Raw genomic sequence first — 10,173 nt, 5'->3', positions numbered from 1 at the left:
AGCTGCTTTCCCGCCGGGAAAACTCCCTGCCCAGCTGGGCTGCCTGGCCCTTTCCACCGCTGCCTCTTCCCAGAAAGGGGAGCTGCTCAGAGGTTCTCTGAGCCCCTGCCCTCACGGAGCGTCTCCGCACCGACACGGCCCATGGGCTGCACCCCGTCCCATGTCCAGGCTCCTTTGGCTTCTGCACGGCTCACGCTCCAGGTCACACTTGGGTCTGGAGCAAGCCTGAGCTCTCAGGAGAGGCAGAGGCTGACCATGCTCAGGATAAAACAGTGGTACTGAGTCCTGCACCTGGACAGATAACGCCTGAGCATCTTTTCTTCTCTTGCACAGAAGTTAAACTACCTGGTTATGTCTATACTAGGAAGCAAGGTGTAACCAGGGTATAGGCTTGTGCACATGAGCCTCCAGACATTTTTTTCATCCTCTCTGACCACCAGTGCTTTTCCAGGCATTCCCATGCACGGCTAAGAGGATAGTAAGGACAGTTCCTAACACATAGAATCACAGAATCATTTAGGTTGGAAAACACCCTTAAGATCACCGAGTCCAACTGTTAGCCTAGTGTTGCCAAGTCCACTACTGAACCATGTCCCTAAGCACCACGTCTACATGTCTTTTGAATACCTCCAGGGATGGAGACTCAACCACTTCCCTGGGCAGCCTGTTCCAATGCTTGATGAGATGGATGAAGCCACCATCTTTGGAGGAATAAGAGTTTAGCTGTGAGGACATAATCCTGGCTAAGCAACTTCACATTGCAACCAAAGGACCAAGGTAATTTTATTTATTAATATATATGTAGCCTGGACAGACATTTTGTGTATCTGAGGCTCAACACAGTTAGATCTGACCCTGAACTTGCTCTTGCACCTGCAGTAGTAATATCTCCAGTGACCCATTGGATGAGGAGTCAATCTGAAAGTCATTCTCACAGAATAAGAGAATACTCAATCTGAAAGGGAGCTAAGAAGGTGTTTCAAAGATGGACAGCTACTCTACTTGGTTTGGGTTTGGGTGTAGTTGTATCCAGTCTGGGTTCAGATACAGTTCAAGACATCACAAAAATAAAACAAATGTTTGGTTACCAGAACAAACCAGTCAGAACCAACACCCATCAAACTCAAGTTTTAGTTCAAAACACTGTTGAAATTCAAAATTAAAACTATTGTTTTTTTGACCGTTCGTTTATTTTCTGACTTTAATGACAAAAATTTTCCAAGTACTTTTTTGTGTTGTCAAATAAACACAGGTTTTTTGAGAGCACTTTGTTTTAGTGAAATAAAATAACATCTAATATATTCTCTGTCATACTGTGTGTCTGCAACAAAATGATAAATCTGAGGACTGAAAATGCTCTTTCAGCACACACTGCTGGAACTGCCAGAACAACTTTTGCTAGTTGACACAGCTCAGGCATGACATTTTTATGATATTCCCAGTAGATTAATATGTCTTTTTTTTATTTTCCTCTCATTGAGACATGGCTCATCTGCAAATGAATCAAAACTTGGCCCAGTCTTTTTGGGAGCTTTCCTCCTTTCATATATCTCTTCTTAGTTAGAGATCTCATGAGCTCTAAGAAGATGACATTCCAGACCTTCATCTGATCTTTCAACTCTAGACACAGTTAACATTGATTCTGTAACACTGTCTCCTGCTTCTGTGTGAAATATTTCCATCTGCCTACTGATATTAATGAAAAAGAGGGGGGTTTTCCTTTGTTTTTCCTTTGATGTAAACAATTTTTCAAAGGAAAGCAGAAAAGTTTCATGTTTCCCATTGATACAACAAAAAAAAACAAACCAGTGTATAAGTCAGTTTTCAGCAACCTTCAGTTACCGAAAAATGTTTGTTTTCGTCTGAGTCTTTCCAAACAATTATGACACATTTAATGCATCTCTGTCCTCTTCCGGCAGACAAAGCAGATGGTTTGAGATGTCCATCAGCAGCAAAAGCTCCTGAGCTCCAGGGGTCATGCTAACGTGTCGTTAGTAAAGTGCCAGCTCTATCAGAAGTAAAGGAAATACCATTAGCAAGGAGAGAAATTACAGCATATGAGAAGGCAAGATGAGGCATAGCCACAGGGACCAAAATGAATTGGTGGCAGGGACAAAGACAGGCACAAGGATTTCTTAATGTTCTGTCAATGGAGAGAACCAGGAGGCAGAGGACCTGTTGTTTAGGCAGGTGTCAACTTCTCCTGGATTTTGCCATGCTGCCTGGAGGCCTCTAAACAAAATCTTAGTCCTGTGCTAATAGAGCTTTTTCCTGTAACTCCAATGGGAAAAGACTGTGTGTTTTAGGAACAGAAGAAAGAAAAAATTATGTACTCCTCTCGATGTCAGTGCTCGGGCTTAAGTGAGCCAACATAAATGTATTTGGGCAACAGAGGGTTTATTGTTCCCATGGCCCCGCTATTTTCTTAAGTGAGTGAATGTATGTTTTGGAGGGGAAGGTTTTGACAGTGCTGCTTAAAGACATCATATGTTAAAGAGAGTTTGGATGTTACCTCCTTAGTCACCTCACCTGTCACTAGGTCACCCTGCTATTTGTCAAGAGGAAAAATCTTTGTTTGCTAGGAAGCAGTCATGAGTTTGAGAAAAATCCTGCAAAACTGCTGTTTTATTTTAATAGGGGGGAAAAAGAGCTGTAGTTGCTGTTATGTCATCAACTGGACCCTTCCGTCTCACAAAATCTCCTGGAACTTGCTCAAGACATACAATCACATTTAGGTTTTCAAGGAGTGATCATCTGGTAAAATTTAGGGCAGCTTCCAGTGGTCTGGTTTCAGAGGAAGTGCTGTCTGGGTGCAAAAAGAGCAGAGGGAGTCTGTACAGACAGAAACAGAGCTCCTAAATATTCCTTCCTGGGAGACACAGGACTAGCTACAGCCTCTTTCTCACTATCTCTCTCATAAACGTGGAGCCTCCATCCTCTACAAAACATCTTGAGGTGCTGCAAGTATATGGCAGGAGGAGGATTGATCACACAGGGCAAAATTCCCCTTGCAAAAGAGAGATGACCCAAAATCCAGACCACATAAGAATGGGATTTCCATGGTCCTTCATGTTTGTGCCAGCTCCCTTTGAATTCCTCTCAGTGGCAGCTGGACGTGCTGGGATACAGATGTGGTTCCTGTAGGCATGGCAGCCTGCCAGCCGTGGACCACTTCAGATACTGGCTGCTTTTCACGTTAACACGTCACTTGACAGATCTACACATCTTCTGCAAAGAGGGAGGGCAGAAGTGCAGAGGGAATGGTGCTGCTGCCATGACCGTCCCCTCCCCTTTGGCAGATGTGCAGCTGCTGCTTCTCCATCGCAAACGATCCCCTTCATCTCTGCAGGAAAGAAGAAATGTTTCAACCTATTTCAAGGTGTCAGCCAAGAAAAATAACGTATGACCTGGCTCCTAATTCTACTGCACATGAAAGTGAATGGGTTGCTCTACCCCGTTTGGACTATGGCAGGCTGCATGCTGGAAAGATGTAAAACATAAACCTGATCTGTCCGGGCCTGGGTCAGAACTGCTGCTCAGTTAGCTATGAAGGAACATTCGTTATCCCAGGAAGCAGGAGGAATTAATGTAAATCAGTTGTAAAAATGACATGCTCTTGTAGGGTTTGAATCAAAACCAGTCTCCTGCATATCTAGGAATTCAGTGTAATCTGTTAACTATTTCCGTCTATTAGAAAAATTCACATCTCTGCCACAATAAAGTAAGGATACTCTGGAGAGGAGATGCATACAAGCCTGTGAGCACTTGAGAGATCAAAGGTAGGACACGTGGCCCAGGATCCTTCTATCCATCTACCATGGTAGAGTTATGGGTCTATCACTTTCCTTGTTCCTGTGTGCTTGCCTCCTTGTACGCATCAGAGCGTTCTCATCTTTTTATTTACTTCTCCAACTGAAAGCCAGGGATGGTATCAAACTGTAGACTGAGACACAAATTTATAACATGTAAGCGTCTATAGGTGAGCAGGATATTTGACCTCCCTTTCTGGTCAATGAAGATCAACAGTATGATTTGTTTGCTGGAATGCAGATGTCTTAGTGTTATTTGAGGTTTTCTGGTGTGTTCAAGACATCCATATAGGGTTGACAGATGCAACACAGGACCAATAAGAGATTATGATCTTTCTGCACTGACTGCTACAGGCAGGGAAGGATTTCCTAGGGTATCTATCTTGAATGGCAATAAAAGTTTATGTTTAGCCACTGATTAGTGCCCGTGGTCTGAACTGATGAGATTGCCATTGACCATAGCAGTTGTTTGGACAACTTGTTTATATGAAGACTCTAATTTTGGTATCTTAATCTGCATGCAGAATGATACCTTGGCACTTAATCTTAACTAGCCATTTAAATGGAGGTGGTATAGAACTGTAAGCCTGCAGACAGCCTCATCTACCTCTGACACAGCTACCTTCGGATGGGATGAAGCAGCTTCTGTAAGTACCAACTACTTTCTATTGACCAGAGACAGACCCAAGGTGATTGGCTCAGACTAGAAACCTGGCTGAAATTAGATTAATTTATATCCAGCTTGGTTAAATTTTGATGAAACTTCATTCCCATCTGCATATCAGCATCTCCAGGTCAGGAAAGGCAGCAACAAGTTAATTGTTTTAAGCATTTGCTTTGGAATTTGGTGTGAAGAAAATGTCCTTTTTGAAGCAGAATTGGCACAAGAGACCCTTCCAGGAAAAAAGGCATGCAATACCAGTGGGACTGATAAGTGTCAGAAATCCCCATCAGTAACATGACATCAGTAGAAAAGGCCGTGACAAAATCCTGATAGTGGTATTTCTGAGGGGCAGGGTGTGTAACTTAAAAGCATAGGAAAGTAGCCAAGCAACACAGAACAACAGTATTAGCTTAGAAATATCTCCAGAAAGGGATGTTTTGGACAGAATCCAAGGTGAACGCATACAACTCCCATAAAACTGCCAGATTAGAAAAGGGTATTTCACATCTAAGGCCTCGATGAGAACAGAGACAGAAAACAGCAAGGTATCCTGGGACTGCTGTCTGGATACGACCTTTCAAAACAGAAAAGACCGCACAGCCCTCAAAACAAAACCAAAATGTGGGATGAAAATTAGAGATAGCGCTGGCCAGGAGATGCTCAGTGTGCAGAATGTGAAAAAGCAAAGTCACAAAGCAAAGCCTATGCAGATGTACAGATAGTATATCAGTATACAAATGAGCATACAGAAGAGTTCAGCTTCTTCCTGAGCAGCGAGGTGTGCTCACGGTGGAAGGAAATCACTGGCCTTTGCCGCCAGATGCCAGAAATTTCATCATAACATAGAAATGGCTGCACTGCAGCAACTGAAACGGATCCCAAATTCACACCTCTGATGTCTGCTTTATTGAGACTTCAGTGTTCGACCTTACTGCTCCTTGGGGAAAATCGGCAGGGAAAACACAAGGAAAATCTCCCCAGCAAGTCCTGTCTTGCACAGTGCCAAAATGCAAAGCCACGGGAAGATTCACAGGAATGCGCCACACTATCGCTCTTACCAGCATCGAGAAATACATTATCAGAAATAGAGAATTTAGCTCAGTGATGATACAGCCAGTCCTTTTTTTTTTTTTTTTTTTTGAAGAAACAACAAAGTCACAACAGTCTGAATAAAACCACAAGTTCCGCTGGCACTTGGAGAAGTCTGGAAGGGAAAGAATACCAGAGTTACTATACAGTATCAGCTGTGCTAAAAGGGGACTGAGCAGCAGAGTCCAAGGAATGTGCAGCCAGAAATTCTGAGAAAGAGTCAGGAGGGACGCGATGTGCTATGCAAAAGACAGGAGGAAGCATATTTTATCAGCTTGAGTAAATCCGCAGGTTGAAGCAATGGTCTGGATTGCTGCATCTGAGTATCCAAGATGGAAAAGCAAGGAGACTTTCTTTACTCCCACCATATCCCTCAGCACGGAGGCACAGGTTTCTCTGACAGCTTAGCAAACTGCTAGATGCGCTGTTAGATGTTACCAATGTTTAGATTTGGAGTTTTGTTTCTCCTGAAGTGATTCTGCCATACTTTACATCCCTGTTCTTGCAAGGAATCTGCCCCAGATACAAGTGCCGTCCAAGCCCTTCGTTCGGGTCACAGACAGCAGTGTGCGCCTGAGAAAAAGTGAAGAATTGGTAATAATTAGTATTTCATGTGCATACCAACTTCCTGCCTTACCCAGGGACCAGGGTAATAGCCCGAAAATGCATATAACTTGCTAATCAGATACTGTCCAAGGTGAATCAAGACAGGTAAGATTTCTGTCTCAAAGTACTGAACTTTCTACACAGAAACAAGTCCCCAGGCAGCACTGGAGATGCAATGAGGAGACTGGCTGAGCCCAGTGGGGTCAGTTTTACCCAAGAGTTAAGACCACATGCTCCAAGGAGAGGTAAGGGGTCCGTTCAGTCCAGCAGGTGCCAACCTGGTATCTTGTCCTAGAAAGTGGTTTTTACCTCTGCTGTAGCATCAAAATTTTGCAAATGCTGCAGAAAATATCTCTTCCCATGTCTGCTGCCCCATGCAAGACTGGCAAAAAAGGCCTTTTCTCCCCATCAGAACAATCCAAAAGAATAACAGACAGGTTGGTGGGCTGAAAGACACAAAAAACCTCCTGAGATTTCTTGCCACCATGCAGGAATCAAGCCTGGGAAATGCCAGCATGAGATATCTGTGCCACCAGCTGCAAACCAGCGGAAACATCCCAGGAGGAGTAATGCAGGATGGGCGTTACTTATGGGAAATTATCAGCACCTGAAGACCGCTCCTTGATGAGGTTTTGTCCACTCTTGGTGACACTACACCCGCACTTAAAAGAAGCAGCTGGCACTCCAGATGGGCTGCAGACATTAAACCTGGATAAACCTTCTCAGTGCTGTTTGAAAGCATTTTTTTCTTGCCTTTTTCTTACCACCTTTCATCACATGAAAGATACTCTGTGATGGGTGCAATCAGCTCCTGCCCCATCTGTCCCAGAACCAAGGTCCTCATGCCACCTCTTGGCCGCTGATCGCTGATGGGGAGGAGCTGCCATGCAGAGCTGCAGAGCAGCACAGAGACCCTGGGGACAAGCAATAACCACGCTGAAAGGAAAGTTAACCCCAGCTGACAGCACGACAGCCCTTCGTCCCTTTCCAGGCTATTGCCATGCTCAAGCGAAGGTGGTGTTATGTGTTCCCTTTCCTTTCCCTTTGTTTGTTTTTTTTTTTAAAGCGAGGTCACCAGCTGCTCCCCTCCAGTCTGACTCGTCCTGCCCTGCACAGACGTTGATGTGGTTGCGGAAATTGAAGGCGTGATAGATGACAGAGTTGAAAGAAAACACAGAGGGCGCTGGGTTTGCCTATTTTTAGCGGACAGTTCAGAGCCTGCCACTTAAATATACATTCCTGATAAGTGAATAATCTCTGGCAGGGCATAAAAATAGCTCTGTGGCTCCAACCATAATTACACAGTCATGGTTCAGTAACCTGGCCTGTATCAAATAGACTACAACTGTCACTGATGGGAAAGGACAGAAGCAGTGAGGAGAAGGAGGACAATTTAAAGTTCAGGGTAAAATATAGTGTTTTAAACACTAAATATATGACTATAAAGCTGCAGGGACTGGGCTCAGGAATGCTGCAAGAAGTCCTCTTGATTTGGGGGCTGAGGAGGGACGGCGAGAGGCTGGACGCTTTATGTCCTGCGCTGAGGAAGATAACCTGTTTCTCTCCCCACAGAAAATACTGAACCTTCTTGATCTCTGCCTGGCCAGATCATTTAGGTTGGTGGAGGAATCAAGTGCATCTCTTGATAGCCCCTGACTGGAAAGAATGGAAGGAGATGTCAAGCCAGGTCAGTCCCAAGGTCCAATCTGCCCAATGTCCTGCCTCTGACAGCTGTAAAATGCTAGTGTTTTTTGAGGATGGTGTAGGATATCCACAGAAGAGAGATGTGGAGTATCGGCCCTCTATGTTAATCCCTATACTTAGAAACTGGTTTAAACCCTGAAACATGCTATGTGGGTTTTTTCCTATTCCTTGCAGAACTCTTTTTTTTTTTTTTTTTTTTAGCTATAAAAACTTTTGCAAAATTCTTGGCCTCATCAACATCCTGTGGAGATGAGATTGACAACATGATTATAATCTGCTTCTGAACTTGGTTCGCCTGTATGGAAACTGGGGTATCTGCTGCTGCTGCCATGGTTGGTGCTCGCGTCTCTGCCTTCCTGTGGAGAGGAACCGCAGCCTTCCACCGGCACCACAGCAGACCTGGGATGGGAGGAGAGCAGGTCCCTACGTAGCACAGGGCAGCTGTACACTGAAGGGGAAAAAGGGGGGGAGAAGAATGGGCTTGCTCGTGACCTCCAGTTTCTCCCAGAAGGTATACTGTGTCTTTTCCCTTTGCAGAAGATACAGAAAGTCCTTGCATGTATATTATTTCACCTTTCCCTGCCCTAAACATCCGTCAGGAATTGTAGGGAGCTGACCTTGCCATATGGCAGAGAGATGTCCAAGGTGAACTCTTTCTCCAAGGTACCATAATCCAGAAATCAGGAGCAAGGTCTGGTAGGTAACGTCAGATATAGAGGCAGAACTCCTGGGTTCTGGTTAAAGTTGACTAACTGTGGGATTTTTCAGAATGGGGTGGGATCAATCTCACTAACTGTTGCTGTCTAACAGTTAGGTGTTGGTCTGACCTAGCCATCTAAACCCCTCTGTCATCACACGTAGAGGATAATTCATCTCTCCTGTCCCAGACCCCAGACTTTGGATGGATGGATGCCCCATGGAGCTGCCGCTTCCTTTTTGAGGGAGCCTAGATGACTTGGGCAGGATGAATGGTTACTAGATGGCTTAAAGTGAAATGAAACAAATCCCTTCCTTGATCCCTTTGGTATGTAAATGTACTATCACCATGCTTAATTTGGGGATAGGTTACTAAATCAGCATGTAACCCAAGGTTTCCTAGTGTGTGAAGAGCCAGCTTCACCCAAAAGCCAGGCAGGACAGAGACATAAGTTTTAAGGTCGCCCCAGAGAAGGGAACAGAGCCCAAATCTTCTGTGTCTTACTACAGTCATCCTAAGTTTTCAGGAAAATAAAGTTTTGGGACTGGTTCATGGTTACATTTTCATTCATGGGTTCAAAAGCAAATATCTCCTATCAAAATGTCCCCAGCAGTCTGGAAGCAGTAATCCTTTCTACTCAAATCCTGAAGAATGCTTAGAAATATTCCTCAAAGCTTCATAATACCCTTCAGAGCTTCAAAATATCCCTCAAAGACATATTCTCTCTTGGCTGGCCTGGGCTGAACTAGCCCATGGTCTGAAACACTCACAAGGGGGAAAAGAAAATTCCGTTTCAGCAGATATGAGGAAAGGAACTCATGGCCAAAGAAGGGAGGTGACTTGCTCAAAGAGCTGGGACCAGAGAGGAGATCATCATGTACATAGGTAGATATTTTTGCTGTTTGGGCACACTGCATCTCCTTGGCCATAGCTCCTTTCCTCCTGGGGGGGCTCTGAGGAGAGATGCATTATTAATTCATTGAGAAGCTCAGGTACTGTGGCAGACAAAAACGTGTATGAATGGCGGGGGGGGAGTTTCAAAGGTCCTTTTATTCCTAATGCCCAAGCCAACTGCCAGATGAGCAGAAACCTTCCTGACAATGAACGGACAGAAATGAGGAAAGGCTTTTTTTTTTCCCCTCTTTCACTGGGGAACTGCCACAGGAGCTGGATGAGCCATGCACACACTGCTTGTCTGCTTGTTATTACAATATCTCCCAGCTTCTCACCCGTCACTGCTAGCACGGCACAAACCCACTGAAATGTATTACCCTGTGAAACTCTATAAACTTAAGGAAGGGGAGAGCCTAGCTCTACTTGGTACTCTTTCAAACCACAGAATCTTAAGTGGCACAGGGCAACATCTTAGATGTCAGATCGTTAGACCACATGGTTTATATTAATCACTTGATTACACAGAAAAGCCTCTTCGCCTGCTTCCAAACTGCGCTTTAACACAGAGCTTTGCAAAGGCTAGGTCTGGGGAGGTGTCTGGTAGGAGGCAGCTTCTATTTTCCTTCCATAAAGAACTCCAGAGCTAAATCAAACATTCCATGTAAGCCTTGGTTACAATGTTTGATATTCTTAGGATTGTGTGACTTAGT

The 10,173-nt window shown here is 44.5% G+C and overlaps 1 long non-coding RNA gene across 1 annotated transcript; it reads left to right on the top strand.

Annotated features, from left to right (window-relative positions):
* The first annotated feature begins 7,483 nt into the window (after window positions 1–7,483).
* Window positions 7,484–8,818, top strand: LOC142036794 (uncharacterized). The gene is made up of 3 exons (XR_012652230.1): window positions 7,484–7,573; window positions 7,741–7,855; window positions 8,074–8,818. It is a non-coding gene; the product is annotated as an uncharacterized LOC142036794 (long non-coding RNA).
* The last annotated feature ends 1,355 nt before the right edge of the window (window positions 8,819–10,173 follow it).

This window comes from Buteo buteo, chromosome 1, assembly GCF_964188355.1.
Source record: "Buteo buteo chromosome 1, bButBut1.hap1.1, whole genome shotgun sequence".
Taxonomy (NCBI): Eukaryota; Metazoa; Chordata; class Aves; order Accipitriformes; family Accipitridae; genus Buteo; species Buteo buteo.
This window is presented reverse-complemented; position numbering and strand designations above follow the sequence as displayed.